This window comes from Rattus norvegicus, chromosome 1 (assembly GCF_036323735.1).
Source record: "Rattus norvegicus strain BN/NHsdMcwi chromosome 1, GRCr8, whole genome shotgun sequence".
In the NCBI taxonomy this organism is placed as follows: Eukaryota; Metazoa; Chordata; class Mammalia; order Rodentia; family Muridae; genus Rattus; species Rattus norvegicus.
Window position 1 is genome coordinate 22,232,156 of NC_086019.1, and position 19,053 is coordinate 22,251,208.

The 19,053-nt window shown below is 42.4% G+C and overlaps 1 long non-coding RNA gene across 5 annotated transcripts in view; it reads left to right on the forward strand.

The window, feature by feature from the left end:
* Positions 1–16,230, forward strand: part of LOC134484967 (uncharacterized) — a 40,562-nt gene extending 24,332 nt beyond the window's left edge. For 2 of the 5 annotated variants that reach the window (XR_010062803.1, XR_010062805.1), the window contains exons 2-5: positions 3,294–3,352; positions 14,784–14,969; positions 15,220–15,473; positions 16,097–16,230. This is a non-coding gene — a long non-coding RNA (uncharacterized LOC134484967). Of the gene's footprint in view, positions 1–3,293; positions 3,353–8,481; positions 10,471–14,783; positions 14,970–15,219; positions 15,474–16,096 lie in introns of those variants that run through there. The other 3 variants (XR_010062806.1, XR_010062807.1, XR_010062804.1) reach the window with 3 other exon arrangements.
* Positions 16,231–19,053: the final 2,823 nt, after the last annotated feature.

Below are 19,053 nucleotides of genomic sequence, written 5' to 3' on the forward strand. Positions count from 1 at the left end.
AACCAAATGCTGGGATTAAAGGCATGGCAGTGCCAGGCTCCACTTCAGTTTCCTAAACCGCACACACAAACAGGGATATGATGTGCCTCGACCAATGCCATATCACAGCGAGAGCAACAGGACATCCCCATGTCCTTCAGAAGACGGCCTTCAGACTATTCTACTTCATAAAACTAGGTCCTTGTACAACACTTGGAAATGTTGCAAGAAGGCCAAATGAATCAGAATTAGGGAATTCCCGAGATCACTGAACCTAGTTAGAAGTGGGCAATGGAAAAGCTCTTCTTTATCCTGGGCCACTCCCCTGCTGGCAGGCTCCACCCACTTGACCTGAGTATAACTTAAGAGTCGTGAGTCGAGAGCAGCTGTGTTCCCAGGACTGTAGGGAGAGAGAGAGAGAGAGAGAGAGAGAGAGAGAGAGAGAGAGAGAGAGAGAGAGAGAGAGAGAGAGAGAGAGAGGAGACACAGAGACAGAGACACAGAGAGGGGAGAGGGAGGGAAGGAGAGGGAGAAAGACAGAGACAGACAGAGACAGAGACAGAGACAGAGACAGAGACAGAGACAGAAGCTGGTAAGGTATAGCCAATGAGTCAGCCTGTCTCAACACTTGGGAGAATGACATTTGCGGTTGTCCAGCCTCCACATACACATGAACTTGAACACACCTATGCGCACACGACCACCACATTTATCTAAAAATAATGCACTCTTTCACCTTCTTCTAGAAACTTCAAAGTTACAATTTTTCACATTTGGGTCGATGGTCTCCTTTAAACTAACTTTTGTCTTTGGTGTGGAAAAGTAGTGAAATTCAATTTTTTTAAATTAGCCAGTTGCCTCGCCATTATCTGTTGAAGATTTTACCTCTTACCCTGAACTGTATTCACACCCTTAGTGAGCATGGAAACACTGAGCCTTCTCTCCTGATCCATGGGTCTGTGACTCTAACCTCGAGCCAAATAGGAAGCGTGCTATTTTAATTGTGTAGCTCTCTGGTAAGCCTTGGGATTTTCCGGTGTATTTTCTCAATTTCGTCTTGGTTCTTAAGGTTATCTCAGTTGTTTGGAGACATACATTTATTTATTTATTTATTTATTTATTTATTTATTTATTTATTTATTTATTTATTTTGCTATGCACATGCTAAAACCAGTTTATCACTATCTAGAAGATACAGTGGCTTCTTTGCAACAGTACTTTGGGATTAGAACCAACGATTTATTGATGCTCAACACGGATTCATCTCTCTATTTATTTAAGGCTTCAATTTCCCGTCAGAAATTATCTCCTTTTTTCAAAACAGATATTATTTCCTTTTGGTAAAATTACTTCTAAGTATTTTCTAGTTTTAAGCTACTGTAATGAATTACTTTAAGTTTGTCATTATTATGGAAATATCATCTACATTTTATATTGATTTATATTCGGTGACTTTGCTAAATTCATTTACCAGTAGTAAAAATATGTAGATTAATTTGAAGTCCTCTGTATACAATCAAGTGATCCCAAATAGTAGTTTGTATTATATGTGTATTTTTCCAATATTTGTAATGTACATGGTTTTATTATATTTTCTGTGAGTCGTGAGTGGACATCCTTGCCCTCCCCTTGATATTATTTTACAGTACATTAGTTGCAGATATTTTTGACAGATGTCTTCCACCAGCTCAAGGAAGCTTTATTCTTGACCTAATCTGTTAAGGGTTTTGTCTTCATTGCTGAAGTGTTGAGTTATTTTTTACTCCTATTACGATGAGTAACCTTGTCTTCCCTTTATTACAAAGATGTCACCAGACTGATAAATTTTCTAAGGTTAAGCCAATTTTGATTTTTCTGGGGTCAAATGTCATTAGGTTACGGTAGAATGTTTCTTTTGCGAATCAGTGCATTCTAAAAATATCTGTTTACGAGAGATAAGAGTCTAATCTTCTCTTTCAATGACATCTCCCCAGTTTGGGGGTACCGTATTTGCTGACCTTATAACTCAAAGCTTCATGACATAATCTCCTTTTCTTCAGTCTCTGCAAGTTTTTACGGAATCAAAGATCTTGCTTCCTTAAGCGTTGGCGACTTCTCCAGGAGACTGGCTCAACTTGGAATTTTTTTATTATGGAAGGGTCGGCAGCTGGCCCTTCACTTTCTCTAAAGAGGACACAACTCCTTAGGCTTGTTTTATTTATTCATTTCAGCTTTGGAGAGTTGCTTCTTTCAAGACTATCTTCCTTCTTTATCTAAATTGTCAACAATATTGGCAAAGGCTTGCGTGCAGACCATTATACATCATCTTAACATCCATACACTATGACCTAGTGTCCACTGTTGACAGTCTCATTATTTATGGGTTTGCCCATTATTTCCTGATCAAACTTTTCAAGACGCCAAAGCTCTCCCTGAATCTTTCTATTGTTCTTGAGTTTTACGGCTTCTCTCTAGTAATTAAAATTTTATTTATTATTTTATTTTATTGTAATTTCTTTGGGTTTATCTTTTTCTAGATTCCGAATATTAACATTTGGATAAACAATGATTCATTTTCCAATACATACAGCTATAATTACAAACTTTTTATTCTAGCTGCATCTCATAATTTTAAATGATGTGTTTTAACTTCTATTCAATCTCAGATGTTTTCTAAGTTTCATGTTTAGTTTGTTCTTCATAAATGTGTTGTTTTTATTTTATTACTGTTTATTAAAATGTGTTTAGTAATAAATATATAAAATACTATTGCTTTCATTGTGACATTTTCTTACATGTGTATAAAGAACTTTGATGTACTCCTCCCTTACTCTCCCTGATTCTCTGTGTACATTCTTTCTGAGTGGAGTCCTTCCTGCTCTCCTGTCTTCTTCTGTGTCTAGATTCCACATATAAGAAAATGTTATTGCTTTCTTTCTGTATTTATCATAATGAAATGACCTCTACTTCCTCCATGTTTCTGCCTTGAAGCAGAAAATGTGTAACTAACCTGACTGGGTGCCTGTAGATGACTTTTTGAGTATAATTTTTTTTTGGTTCTTTTTTTTTTTTTTTCGGAGCTGGGGACCGAACCCAGGACCTTGCGCTTCCTAGGCAAGCGCTCTACCACTGAGCTAAATCCCCAACCTTGAGTATAATTTTTGAATATGATAAAATGTCCATTATTTAACTCAAGTCAGCCATTCTCTTATCACCTAAGTTTAGTTAATAGAAGAGATACACTCTTGAGTTAGAGGGCTAGAAAGCCACATTCTCACACTATATTGTGTATCCTTTGTTCATCTGGTAAACCTGTTTATGTGCATCTGTTTTAGCACACAGGACAAATCTCCAAAAAAACTGTAGCTGGCGGGTTCATCTATGCATTGCTCAAGTAAGTAACAGTTTATCTCTTTGGTTGCCCACGTTGTTTTCCTGCATTTGGAAGGTAGGTTGTTGGGATGTCTGGAAGGGTTCAATCCACCTTCCTCACATTGATGATAGCTGCCTACTTGGAGCTTAGCTGGGGTTGCTGACTGGAGACCTTGGTTTTCTTGCCAGGGGACTTCTCCTCATATCCCTCTGGGTTTCCTTCCCGTGTGGCACCTAGGCTTTAAGTGGGAGCATTAGCAGTTAGTCCTAGAATTCCCCCCTGCAGAATTCTAGTGGTCAAAGTCACTCTGGGTTTGGAATGTTGTTGCTATTCTGGGAAGCGAAGTGACAAGCACATGGTAATCTATCACATCATATTTTCAACTCCTCCGTAGTTTAAATTTATCATAGAGTCAAAGAAATAGGTCAGAGTCCAGCCAGAATTAGGTAAAAAGGAAACACACTCTGTCCTAAAATAGGGAGATGACATAATTCTAAGAGCTTACCTTGGCTGGGCCTGGTGGACGTACCTGTAAGCACAGAACTTAGTGGGAGGAAGAAAGATTAGGAATTTAGTGTTATTGTTGGATGCATAGGGAGTTCAAAGCCATTTTGGGCTAAATTGAGACCTGTCTCAGAACAATAGCAAAAACCATCTATAATGACACTGTTTGTCACCTGCTCAGTGGTCTTCACAGTGTTTTGTATATTGTAAGTATAAACATGATTTGGGGTGTGTGTGTGTGTGTGTGTGTGTGTGTGTGTGTGTGTACATGTGTGCATGTACATGTTGTGGAATGTCTGTCAGTCTGCCTGTCTACCACTTGACCAATGTATTGACACTTTTTAGTCTTGGGTAATTTTTTTAAATAAAAACTTGAAAATCTTCCCTTTTTGCATTTGAAGCAATTTTGATCAGTTTCATTCATGCTTACATAAATCACATTTTGTGAAAATGGTCACAAGGACTAGGTTGGACCAGACCATGGAGCAGTCAGTGACTTGACCACTGGGCCATTCTGACCCAGAGACAAAATTATCCACAGAATGAAAACTATAAATGAACTCAAGTGAGCAGTGTTTTTGTTGCAAACAACCAACTCTCTGGATAACACGTCGTATATATTATAGCAGAATTTTAACCCAGCGACATGGCAAGGGATCACATCCAAAGACTGAGGTCCATGTGCTCCAGGTGGAATGCAGACACACCGCATACCTTGAATCCCTCCGGCTGGATTATAGACATGCCCTTAGAACACACCTTGAATCCCTAACAGTGAAAGTAAAGATCCTTTGCAGAGAAAAAGCAGCCCTGCTTGAAAATGATGTCTAATTGAGGGTAAGGGGCAGATAAAGTGACAAATCAGTGAAAGATTTGACAGACTGAGTCAGAGATCGTATACTCTCATGAAAACAGGCAGAAAAGAGAGGTTACTTAAGAGAAGAATGAGAGAGACAGAGACAGACAGACAGACAGACAGACAGACACACACACACACACACACACACACACACACACACGAGATACAGAGACACAGAGAGACACAGACAGAGAAAAAGACAGAGAGAAAAAGGAGGCAGTTTTTATAAAGATAGGTTGTAGACAGAACAAGCTAGACACAGGTGAAAACAGAATGAGGCAGAGAATAAGGTGCCAGGAGATTAGAATATATTGTCAAAGTTAATATGAGGTCAAGCAGAGCAATTCAGCCAGAAGCTGAAAGAAGCCAGATTGAATCAGTCAACTTGGAGAGGAGTTTTGAACTAGAACAGCTAAGTTGAGCCAGCCAGCCAGAGTTCAGAAAGAACTAGAAAAGGTGAGCTTATTCAGCAGAAAACCTCTGAAATAACAATTACAGATGACTGATAAAGGTTACATGCACAGAATATTAACTACTAGTCATCTGTGTTGATCTGTGAGGGAACTAGCATATCACAGAATACCACTGTATTTAACGCCTCAGCTGTGATTTTCTGTGACTCATTTTTAACATCTTGGAATTCATTTATAGCTGCCTTCTACCTTCTTCCTCAGCCTTCCATGCAATAGTAATTTGAAGTGAAGAGCCAAATCCATTTTCTCTTCTTTTGACTTTCCTTCACACTCCAGCATGGAAATACAAAATTTATGAGGACAGAGCAATGAGCCTTGGCATGGCAGTTCTGATTTATTACTTAAGAAAGCTCCAAATTAGCTGAAGGGGTTTGCAGCTCCATAAGAAGAACAACAATATCAACCAACCAGGTCCCCCAGAGCTCCCAGGGACTAAACCATCATCCCAAGAACACACAGGGATGGACCTATGGCTCCAGCCAAATATGTATCAGAAGATGGCCTTGTCCTGCATCAACAGGAGGAGAGGTTCTTGGTCCTGTCACGGCTCAATGCCCCAGTGTAGGGGAATGTCAGGGCAAAAAGGTGGGAGGGAGGGAGTGGGTGGGTGAGGGAGCACCCTCATAAAAGCAGGGGAATAGGGGATAGGATAGGGGGTATATGAATGGAAACCAGGAAAGGGGATAACATCTGAAATGTAAATAAATAAAATATCCAATAAAAGAAAAAATGTAAAAAAGAAAAGAAAAGGCACATGGGAAAGGCCCTACTGTGGTCTCTTATTAGCTCTACAAAGAAAGAAAGGGAAGGAAGGAAGGAAGAAAGAAAGAAAGAAAGAAGGAAAGAAAGCAAGCAAGCAAGCTCTAAATTCATGGGTGAGATCTATGTTTTATTTCTTTTGTCCAATCTATATCAGTTTTGGTGTAAGAAATTTTTGAAACTGAATTGGAGGTGTGAAAAAATAAATTGAAAATACTTCCCTCTTTTTATGCTCAGAAATCATTTTAGCAACACAGTAATGGCCAAGCATTTGACGGACAGATAGGAGCGACCTGTGTATAATATAAAATCACCCAGGTGTGGCAAAATGATTGGAGGTAGATCTTGAGTCGTTCTCTTAATCTTTATTTTTTTTTCAGCGATTACTGTTCCATTCAACTTTTTCCTCTAAAGTTGATTTTTAAAACTTTTATTTCACAGAAAATCAGCTATTTTACCTAAATGCTAGCCACTTTGAGTGATTCCTCCACACTGTAATGAATAATTTAATGATGCACAGAATAAGTCAATCGTGAAGGGCAGGGAGGACAAAACGAACACATTTTAATGGCACTTAGGCAGACAGAGCCTGTCCTGACTGCTGAACGAATTGTTTTAAAGCAATTTAGCACTTTCTGACTTCTAGGGGAAAAAATTACATAGACAGTTGTATCTTAAAAATGGAGTTTGTGAAGTAGCTTGTTATGAAATGGCCCTAGTTCCCTGCACTTCCACCTCCTGAGATACAATCTCCTCTGGCCTGTAATAGATTCCTGATGGGCAGAAAAGTGGTTATTGTCACCGGGGAAGCTGGTGGTTTGCAATTGTGTTTACAATTTAGGGAGAACAAGTGGGATTGAATTACATGCTTAGAGTTCTGTCATGGGTCTCAAACATTTTCTTGGTTTCAGATTCCTCTAGGATCATAATGTCTGTCTGCATACAAACTCAGGGAAAATAAGACTTTTCTGGTATTTCATATAGGACAGATAACGATTCATTTGTAGGCCTGGGTCTCAGGTGTGCCAATTATATTATTACTACAAGCTAGAATATTACCCCTGCTCCTATAACTCCCTGCACTCTTTGTTTACTCAAACCTTTGCTGCACTGTCCATGAGTTTCTCAACAGACAACCGACTTCCTGGACAACCTGTTTAGCCCTCTCTATGCTTCACCATTTGGATAAAAGACAGAAAAAAAGGTAGGAATCATAGAGAATAACTCGTTAGACAACAGCAGACTTTCCATCCCCCCATATTACTGTGCATGTTAACATGCTTGGATTGCAGTGATAAAGACCCAGAGTCTGGGGGTGGTGCCTGAATAGCACACAGGTCGCTCCTATCTGTCTGTCAAATGCTTGGCCATTACTGTGTTTCCTCTCAGTCCACTAGTACTGTACTGAGGCTCTCTGTCGCTTTCTGCCGTGACAGCCCATGACAGACTGTTAATGCTGACTCTTGTGGGAACAGCATAGCTTATCTGGATAGCCCTGCCCACTTCCTAGCAATGACCTCATACACCTTTCCATGACACATCATTCAGGATGCATCCTGCTCAGCTCTCACCAAGCACTGTCACTCTCCCCACACGGGGCTTGAGGTCAGCCTTCTGAGTCCAAGGTTTTCTTTTTTTTTTTTCCCCCGGGGCTGGGGACCAAACCCAGGACCTTGCGCTTCCTAGGTAAGCGCTCTACCACTGAGCCAAATCCCCAACCCCCCAAGGTTTTCTAAGGTGGAGCTCACAGACACAGGTGCAGAAAACACACATCCTGCCTGATGTGTCTGGACCAGCATTTTATTTCCTCAGTTGACTCCTCCGACACAAATATCTGCACTATCAAGCCACACCCCCATCTGACACCCACTGTCCCGGGACTCACTGCTCACATCAACTTTTCATTTACTTGGCCTTGTACAATTGAAGGTCAGTATCACAGTCACGATGCCACATTACTTTGAAAGGAACTGGGAGGCGTCTGCCTTTCCCTCTTTCCATGTGTTCTGTTGTAGGAATACTTACATGACAGGTGAGGAGAGGGAGGGTCAAGAAACCAGATGACATTCCAACATTAACTTTGAGCCTATGAGGAAGTAGCTTTAGGATTTAGTAGCAAATCCTAGCTATTTAGTACCAAATGTGTAGAGCACTTAGCTTGAAGGGGCACTCATCATGTACTTATTAAGGGGGTAACTGAGTTCTCCCCAGTTCTACTGTAGAACAACATTCAGACCCACATTTAAATCCCAGGACAGCTTGAGTTATCGAACTGGGATAATGTCTATTAGAACCCACACATAAAAGGGAAAGGAACTGGATATTTCTCCAACTAATCCCTATATACTGCCATTGGCTTTGTGTATAATAACACCGAACATTGTCACCGTGGCAACACACTGTCCTGAGTCATATTCAGACCATTAGGTGTATGTTATGAATAGAATATTCATTCTATCCAATTGTGTTTCTACTTTTAATAAGAGAAATAATAAAAGGCTTATTAACTTTTTGCTCTGAAACTCATGAAGTTCTTACTTAATAAGTAACATAACCACAAGAGTCATACAAATTTGTTTCATATTTTTCTTTAACAACTTCAAACATCTGTGTAATGTATTTTGATTATATTTACCATTCATTACCTTCTTTGGTTTCCCTGCCCCCTCATCTCTTGCTAAAACTTTTCTTCTCAAGAAGATATCCTCATACTTTCATTAAATTTTTTTTTTTGGTGTACCACTGTGTTTGATTACCGTTACTTGTATAATTACGAGTGGGGTTTTATTTACTGAAGCATGGATAACCAGTGGCTTCACTAGTAAAGAAAATGACTCTCCTCCAACAGCATCCCTAACTGCCAATAGCTCTTCAGGGGCGTGGCCCTGTAAAGCCCTTCCTGTCCCATAATGCAATGCTGCACGTCGCCATGGCTTCTGTGAATCCACCTTACAATTGACACTTTGTGTCCAGAAGACATTGCTTTTTTAACGCCCCTTGCCCATTGTCTGGCCCTTACACTCTTTCTGTCTCCTCTTACACAATGTTCCTGAATCTTGGAGGAAGATATTTTCAGATTTAAATCTTTTCTTGGTCCCTTAATGAATGATGAACAATCCATTATCTGTTAGTCGAAACTTCGTGTGCCAAAAACACAAAGATAAGCACGGATGACTTTCTAGTCCTCACGGTATGGATAATCCACAAGCCTGGGTTCCTAAATATGTCATGTGAATCTGTAAACTTAAATTAGACATCACATGGTCACATAGCATGACTGCAATTCCCTGTAATGCAAACAGAACCAATTACTGAATCTCTTTACATTTGTGGTTTGTTTTAGATCTCGTTCAGACAATCTCAGCCTGTCACAACAGCGATGAGTTTGTATATATCAAATGACAAGTTGGCTAAATTAGGTGGGAAGATTGCATTAAATCAGTAGATTGTCTTTCTGTCATATTTCAAAACTGTGTTAGACAAGGGAGCATCTTCCTTTATTTCAGGCAGTTAAGATGTGCTCCAGGATAGTATTTGTGAGATTTATTTTTAATCTTAATTTTGGGTGTGGTGTGTGGCTGTGTTGCATTTGTGTACATAAATGTAGAGTGAACCATCCAGCAGGTCCAGTTATTCAGGGTCCCGAAGCGGCGCTACCTGAGGGTCAAGGTGGCGGGAGGAGAAAAGAAGGAGACCAAGCAAGGTTCTGTTGTCAAGGTCTCATTTATTGGGGCGAGCGTTACAGCTTATAAGGCTTTCAGATAGGGGAAGTGACCTTTGTGAAACACAAAGGAGGGAGGGGCGAGGGTATTCTTAGCAGCGATAGCAGGAAGCAAAGAGGTCATGAGGTGGAGACATCTGGTGTTTGCTCAGGCTGAAACATCCTGTGATTGTTCCCAGAATCTTCCTGTGCCGTCAGTTTATGGGAAAGGCTTTTGTCCAACAATCTCATAATCTTGCAGCAGTCATCTTAGGGGTGAGCGTTTTGTGACTGTATAGCTCAGAATGGCTCCCTACATCTCCCCCTTTTTTCTTTTATAGAAGACCATAGATTTCTGGGGAGAAACTGGGCAGAGGAGCAAATGACCGAAAGAGGTGTAGCCATCTCTGTCTTAGGATGGACCTCTCAAACCCCAGCCTTACCTGTTGTAGGATTACCTTGTCGTCCTCAAGGCTCCATGTCTTAGGTTGGTCAGGGGCTAGAGGAAGTTGCCCGTCACTGAGATGGCTACTTTGGGTCATCTTACCATTCCCCCTAAAAGCCTAGGGACAAAAGGGTAGGGGCCAGACGGCATTACTTTAGGAGCTTGTGGAAGTTGAGCCTCTATCAATGTATTGAGGGCACCTCGCCTTGTTCGCTGTCTCTCTGGTCATCCTCAGTTGTTCTGGTCTCCAAGCGATGATAATGTACTGAAACAGAATTTCTAGGCAAAACAGAATCTATTTGTGATTTAGTAAAGCATGCGAGTCACTGAAAGGCCCAAGGACAGAAGGAAATCAACAGAAGCAGGACTACAAGGGGTCCTAAAATCGAAGGCAGCAAGGTAGAGAGCCATGAGATGTAGAAAACCAGTTTTTATACCAGGACTCTTGTTGTTCTTGCTCTCTCTTTCACTTTTCTAGGCTATCTCTCACCCTTCTTAGACTGGCCTCCACGAGTCCAGTCTTACCTACATAGACACAGCATTCCTCTTTTAAGGCAGCACAAAGCCCTCCCTGTTGTAGGAAAAGCAAATCGAGTCCTCTCCTGTTTTGTAGTACTACTTCTGAAAGGGAGGCAATAGAATCTTTTAAATTGGCTAAGCCCTCTCTCAGTTCATTTAGGTCCTGGTCAATTGCAGCACTAAGTAAATGATAGCATTGCTGGTTTTGTTGGGAGGTCACAAGAGAAGCGATGCCTGTGCCTGTTCCCGCTGTCCCTAACCCCAAGAGGACTGCGAGAGTGATGGCCGATATAGGCTCTCTCTTTTCTCGATGGGGTACACCAGGGTTCCTGTCCCAGAAATTTAAAATATCCTGTGGCTCATGAATGCTGAGTCTTGGGAGTAGTTGCACCAATATGCAGTAATCGCGCTGTTGCAAGAAATCAGATATTATTATATAGGTAGTCAGCCCTGACAAACATGCCAGATAGGTATGATTTGGGGCGAGCAGGTACTCATGATGATTGTCAACAACCAAGGTATGGTTGCATATTTCTAACAGCTGGTGAGGAGGGAGCATATGTTCTCCCAAAATACAGCTTCCCACCCCAGATACCTTGGTGAGGGCAAATCCTAAAAAGCCTCTATATAGGACATTGGATTCATTGGTATATATATAAATTCTCCAAAAAGGGCAATGCCTTCATAAAATGGAGGGGAGGCAGAAAAGCACATCCAACATTCCACATATTTGGAGGAATTATTTATCTGCTCTTGAAAGAGTAGAGCGGAGGCAAACGCATTAAGGATGGAAAGAATGACTTGTGCGGATAGCATGGGGCCTTGAGGAATGGTTGGCTGAAACAAAGTAGTCAAAAGGGAATCCTGTGGGGCCTGCATGGCCACTGAGTTTTTGGGCTCTGAGCCCCTTTTAGGCAGAGAGGGAACAAAATTATATAATTGAAGATTAGGTCCAATAGAGGCCTGATGTTTAAATGGCAGTGTTTTTGTTACTTAATTTTAAAAGTTAGCCCAATATTTTTATGTTCTTTGAAAAGGCGCAGGCCCCAGGTGTAACCTCGCAAATTCGCTCACGATTGTCTTTTGCCTGCGTCTGTAAATATTGTTTGGATAATGTTGCACCAACCCCTGGACATAGTGTTACTGGCTGGGCAGGCAAATGGTTGGCCTCATTAGGTTGTAAGGGAACATTAGGGTTAGGGGGAAATTTTCTCTTAACTTTGATATAGTCCCAGAAAGAAGACGGAGCCCAATAGGTATCTCCACTGGTCTCACAACCCCAAGATGCACAATAATACTCATTATCAAATCCACAGTGGTAACCAAGAGAACGATCCCTGTGGGGTCCTGGGCATACATAAATCCCTCCAGAATGTAAAGCAAGGGCTCTCCTGCCACCTCTGCTGGCACACCCAAAATCTAAATTTCCATTATTTAATTCTGGGGCCTTCTCTTGGGGAAGGAAAATCTCAGGAACTCCCCAATCAGGATGCGCTCCCATAGCTAGTTTACACAGGTCGACCTCAAGGGTTGACCAGGGGGTGTTGCCTGATATACTAGAGGTGGGATTGGCAATATCTCCTGCTTGGTTTCCTATAACCCAGATATAGTTGAAGACCCGGTAGGGTGCTCAGATGATCTTCAACGGGAGGGAGAGGAGGCACACCGTAATCCAGTAGCAGGTCATCATCTGAAAGGAAAAATAGATTGTTCTCAGGCGCCACCCTGGAATTTGTTATAAGGCTTTATTAATCTTTTGGGAAACCATCTGGCTCCCCCCTCTTTAGAATTATAAATACAGGCAGACCCTTTTCCCCAGACCAACTCAGGGTCAGGACCCTGCCATTGTCCAGTTAGGGGGTCCTTCCAGAGAACATGAGCGTGATCCATCTTGGTTGAGGGGTGCCATAAGCGATCGGCAGCCGAACGCCCTTGATTATCCAAGGTTAAGAAATTTAAAACAAAAAAGGCATGGGACAATAAGAATTTAGCACTGCCTTTAAGAGAATAAAGAGTTTCTTGGGCAGTAAGCTTTAACAGTGTATTTTTAAGGGTTTGATGGGCTCGTTCCACAATCCCTTGTCCCTGAGGGTTACAAGGTATGCCTGTAATATGTTTTATCTGAAATTGGGAGCAAAATTGTTTAAATTTGTGACTAACATAGCCGGGCCCATTATCTGTTTTTAGCATTTTGGGCTGTCCCATAACCGAAAATGTGTAGAGCATATGAGTAATAACATCTTTTGTGGCCCCTCCTGAGTGTGCAGAGGCACATATAAATCCACTAAAGGTGTCAATGGTAATATGTACAAATTTTAATTTTCTGAAGGATGGGACATGGGTGACATCCATTTGCCATATTTCTCCTGGAATAAGGCCCCTAGGATTAACCCCAATGTGTGGCTCAGGAAGTAGGGTTCTTACAATTTTTGACAATTTGTCTGGCTTGTTCTCTAGTAATTTTGTACTTAAGCTGCAATGTTTGAGCATTAAGGTAATGAAGCGAATGTGCCATTTGGGCCTCTTGTAAGGAATCACTAAGAAAAGCAATCATGGCCAGCCTAGTGGCTTTGTCGCCTAGATCATTTCCTTTGGTTAAAGGACCAGGCAAATTCGAGTGAGCCCTGATATGGCCCATAAAGAATGGGTTTGGCCAGGCCCTTATGTGTTTTTGTATTTCTGAAAATAGTTTAAATGTAGGTGTTGAAGGTTGTATGGTAGAGACAGTCTCTAAGACTTGGAGAGCTCTGACTACATAATGCCTATCAGAAAAAAAAGGTTAAATGATTGATTTACTAATTTAAATACTTCTAAAGCACTATAAAGTTCTACCAATTGGGCAGAAGCATATGGTGTATTGACAGAAAAAGCTTGATCTTTAACAACAAAGGAGGCCTTTCCATTCTTAGATCCATCTATTAAAACAGTCAAGGCATTTGGTATAGGTTTTAGATGTGTAACCTTTGGGAAGACAAAGGGGGTAACATGGAGGAACTGTAATAATTTATCTCCTGGTAAATGAGTATCAAATGTTCCCTGATAAATGGACAGCAGGACGGCCCAGTCATCATGTCTGTGTTGCAGCCAAGCAAGCTGCTCTTGTGAATATGGATAAATGATAATATCTGGATCGCGGCCAAAATGGTGGGTAGCCAGCTTAAGCCCCCAAAAAATGGTCTGGCAAATCAAGGAGGGATAAGTAGGAAGTATTTTAGGGGGGTTGCGGGCAGATGGATCCACATTAGTGGATGATTATCTTGCCATGGAGGCCTGTGGGTGTAAACTTTGTTGCAAAAAGGATCAGATACAGTGTCTTGGAGGGGCTGAAATAACCCATGAATTGTTGGCTAATAGCCTGTTCAACCTTTAGTGGAGACTTTTCAGCCTCAGGAGTCAAAACCCTAATGGAATTAGGATCAAGGCTACCCCTCAGGATTTCAAATAGAGGTTTTAAATCACCGGTGGTCAGCTTAAGGTAATGTCTAAGCCAATTAATATCACCCAAAAGTTTTTGAAAATCATTTAGGGTATGTAACTGCGATCTTCTAATTGCTAACTTTTGAGAATAAATGGATGTAGGTTCTAATTTGAATCCAAGAAACAAAAAGGGGTATTGTGTTTGAATTTTTTTTTTTTTGAGCTGGGGACCGAACCCAGGGCTTTGCGCTTCCTAGGTAAGTGCTCTACCACTGAGCTAAATCCCCAGCCCCGTGTTTGAATTTTTTCAGGGGCAATAGTGAAGCCCCTTTTTTGCAAGGCTAAAACAATAATTTGGGCTAATTTTTGGGTTTCCTGTAAACAAGCGGAAGAAACCAACAAATCATCCATATAATGAATAATATAAGCAGACAGGAAACACAGCCTCATTGGATCTTTAGTTTGAACCACATATTGTTGCACAGGGTGGGGCTATTAGCCATCCCCTGTTGCCACCCATTGAAAGCGGGGATTAGGGCCCATATGATTAATGACAGGGATAGAAAAGGCAAAGAGGGCACAATCCTCCAGATGGAGGGGAATGGAAAAGAAACAATCTTTTATATCAATGACTATTTTATAAAAGCCTTTAGGAATAGCTATTGGGGAAGGCAAACCAGGTTGTAGGGCCCCCATAGGGATCATAGTTTTATTAACCACTCTAAGGTCTTGTAACAATCTCCAAGAACCATTTTTCTTTTTTATGACAAAAATAGGGGTGTTCCACGGTGACGTGGACTGTTCAAGGTGCCCTTGCAATAATTGTTCCTGCACCAACTGTAGGGCCGCTTGAACCTTTTCTTGAGGCATGGACCACTGATCGATCCAGACTGGGTCATCTGACTTCCAAGATACTTGATCAGTCTGGAGTGCAGGAGGAACATCAGTCTCTATGAAAAAAGGTCTGCTCCTAAACCTCCTCTATCTGTTTTGGGTGTGGGGATCAAGGGTTCTGTAATTCCCTGTTCATATCTACCTAATCCTTTTCCAGGGAGGAATCCTGTCCTTAACATTTGGTTAGTAATGACCTCATTGGGACTACACATCATCACTCCCATCTGGGAAAGAATATCCCTTCCCCAGAGGTTAACAGGGAGTCCAGAAACTACAAACAGCCTAACCATGCCTGTATTATTTTCTTTATCTTTCCAGGTCAGGAGCTTTGAACTTTGAAGTGTATCCTGTGTTTGGCCTATCCCTTTTAAATGTGTGGCGGTAGCTTTAAGGGGCCAGGTTGAGGGCCACTGTCTAGAAGAGAGCACCTTTGCAAACGCCCCCGTATCTAAAAGGCCCTGAAACTGTTTGCCATCGAGCCAAAGAGACATCATGGGTCTTTTATCAGTTAACTTTTGAACCCAATAGACATCTGAAGAGCCCGGGAAGGAGGAACCACGTCCTTCTTCCATGTGAGGAAACTGTCCCATGAAGGGAAGCGGTAGAGTTTATGCAATGCGTTGTCCGGCCCTAAGCGTTAAGGGGCCCCTCGTGGCAGTGGCTAGAAATTTAATTTCTCCAGAATAGTCAGCATCTATTACAGAGGGAAGGATGACAAGTCCTTGAAGAGCACTTGAGGCTCGCCCCAATTATTAGGAAAAACATGCCAGGCGGCGGGGGCCCAAACTCTCCAGATTCTATGATATTAGTCACTTCCTCAGGGGTTATAATCCTGGTGGTGGAGGAACACAGGTCCACTCCTGCGCTCCCTGCTGTTGCCCTGGATGAGTTGGCGTTGCAGGAGCTTGATGCTGCACTTGGGGGCGTGTGGTCACCTGTGGATAGGGGCCCCAGTGTGGGGCCCCTTGTCCGTTTCCCTGGACCGCAGGGAGGGTTTGCCCATTAGCGTCAGTCTTAGACCTACATTCCTTTGCCCAATGATGGCCTCTCCTACAGCGGGGACAAATTCCCGGGGCAGTGGACCTAGAGGCCCCTTGACCAATGGCAGGATTAGGGGACTGGCTCAGGTTAAGGGCGCTACATTCTCTAGCAAAATGACCAGGTTGTCCACATTTAAAACATGTTTTGCCTCTAGGGTGACCAGAATCTCCGGTTTTTTGGAACACAGCCCCGATCGCCAGACTAATAGACTTGGATACGTGATGTGAGAAGGAATCGACATCATTGCAAAGTTTAATCATTCCCGGAATATCAAGGTCTTGCCTTTGGTCTTGCCTCGCAGTGCGGCTCTGCACGCTGAGTTAGTGTTCTCAAGAGCCAGTTGTCTAACGAGGAGCCCCTCACTTTCGCTTTGACCTAAGATTCTTTCAGCTGCTTTTTGTAGTCTCCCCACAAATTGAGCGTAGGGCTCTTGTGCCCCCTGGATTATTTTAGTTAGGGGGGGATGGTGAATGCTCCTGTAGCAGGGACCGCTCTCCAGGCGGATAAGGCAGCCTGCACTGTTTGAGCGAGTACACCCGGGGACAACCCTAGCTGTTTTTTCTCAGAGGTGAATGAGCCCCTTCCACATAATTTGTCCGCCGTCCAAGAAGCAGTCTTACTTAGAGGATTTTTTCTATTTCTAGCAGCAAGACTCTCTGCCCTATCTATAAACTCAGATTTTCAAGTTAAATATTGTCCTCTAGTGAGGACAGACTGCACCACCTTGGTCCATTCACTAGGAGTCAAATATCCAGACCCCGCGAGTCCTTCTAAAACGGACAAGGTAAAGGGAGCATTTATACCATAATTTTTAACAGCTGAGTGTAATTCAGCTTGAGTTTGAGTTTTTTGTACAAGGGACATAAAGTCTCGTATTCACCTTGGTCGGAGTCTTCCTCATCAGAATCTGCAGCTACCTCATCATAATCATTCTCTTCTTCGATCTCTTGTTCCTCATTGTTATTCTCTCCTTGATTATAATTGGTACTATCTGGCTCGGGCTCATCTCTGGCCAGTCTATTCCGTGCCCTAGTACTGTCTAACTTTGGTTCATCCCTGGCCTGTCTGGCGCGTGCCCTAGTCATAACTGGGAAAGTTAGTTTTGGCTGGGGTTTTTTAATGGTGTTAGATGGCCTTTTTGGGGCAACTTGTCCCTTTCTCATGGTCTCTTGTAAGTTTTGAATCTCTAATGTAAGGTTCCTTAATTCCTGTTGTAAATGTAAGACTTGTTTGAGTTCGGTGATTTGAGCCTGAAGCGTAGCCTTAGTCTGAGTTAGGCCCTCTATTACTGCGATTGGCAGAGGTGCAGGAGGAGCTGATGGCATTGGGGGCAAATAGGGTGGGGGGCGGGTAGGTCCGGATCTTTGTGTGAAAAAGACCCGAGGTTCCTGTGGCCCGGGGCCGTACCTCTCCTCCTCATATTTGGCAGCTTCCTCCTCTAACTCGGCCTCAGAGGTGGGATCTAGCCTTGACTCAGAGAAGCGGCATAAGCGGTGCCTCTCATTTTTATCTTTGTCTTGGTCCCTAGAGATCTCTTTTAGAGAGGGATAGATAGTTTTCGAATTTTTAGACATTTTGGGGTCCTCTAGAGAGCGTAAGGCTTCGGATGAGGGATTTCCCCCATCCCCAGGCATATGGATGACAATGGAAGGGCAAGGAGAGTGTGGCTCCCGTTTTTTCTTTCATTTTTACTTGATGGTGGCCACAAAGCTTGTAAGAAATCCTCTGCAACAGCTAAGAGGTGGGCACTCTCGCCTCCTTTCTCAGCATCTTTTATAATGTCTCTAATGATACCCCAGTAACTAAAAAATGCTGCAGAAACTGGGTCACTGGTTTCAAGAGCTTATTAATGTCTTGACCAACCTTATTCCAAGTAAGGGGGTGTATATCGGGGCTGCTTAAAATTAACCAAGGACACTTTTCATCAACAAAACAAAAGAATTTGATTAAATCATTTTTCTTAACTCTTATTCCTCTCTCCCTGAGTGAGCACTTGATCTCTCCTATGAAACAAGCTTCTTTAGATAATTGCTTCCCCAGGACAATTAGACGACAATTATTCGGCTGTTCTTAACTCCCTCTCCAGTGATGCACGAGCGATGTGGCCTGAAGAGTTTTCAACTTCTTTTATGGATCCTTTGTCTCCATCATCCAGTAGTTGGCCATACTTCGGGTCCCTGTTTGGGCGCCACTTGACCCATCCAGCAGGTCCAGTTATTCAGGGTCCCGAAGCGGCGCTACCTGAGGGTCAAGGTGGCGGGGGGAGAAAAGAAGGAGACCAAGCAAGGTTCTGTTGTCAAGGTCTCATTTATTGGGGCGAGCGTTACAGCTTATAAGGCTTTCAGATAGGGGAAGTGACCTTTGTGAAACACAAAGGAGGGAGGGGCGAGGGTATTCTTAGCAGGGATAGCAGGAAGCAAAGAGGTCATGAGGTGGAGACATCTGGTGTTTGCTCAGGCTGAAACATCCTGTGATTGTTCCCAGAATCTTCCTGTGCTGTCAGTTTATGGGAAAGGCTTTTGTCCAACAATCTCATAATCTTGCAGCAGTCATCTTAGGGGTGAGCGTTTTGTGACTGTATATCTCAGAATGGCTCCCTACAATAGAGGGTATCAGATTCCCTGGAACTGAAATGTTTGTGAGTCACCCAGTGTGGATTCTGGGAACCCAATTGCAGTCCTCTGCAAAAGCAATGTGTCTTCCTAACTTTGAAGCCCCTCCCCAGACCTTAGGAAAGGCTTAAGAGAATATTATTATTTAACTATGTCTTCTGTTTAGTATTGCTAACCATACTTTGGATTTTTCTGGGGATATGGACTTTGCAGTAGAAGTGGTGAGTAGCAGTTGTCACTGATGAATTAGCATGTGTGAGGCAGGATAACTTGCCTGTTTGTCATGGTCTATCAAGGACTGCATCACCACCCGACTTGCCTTGATGAAGAGGAACCCAGAGTTGAAAAAGACCTGTTCAAAAGTCTGTTTTCGTTTGGTTTCAAGACACAGATCATTTCTAGAAAAACGCTTACATGTGAATATTAAACAAAGATGTTTGAATTCTTTGTCAGATGCCTTGGATTGTTTACTTGTATCTTGGCTTCCTGCCATTCCACA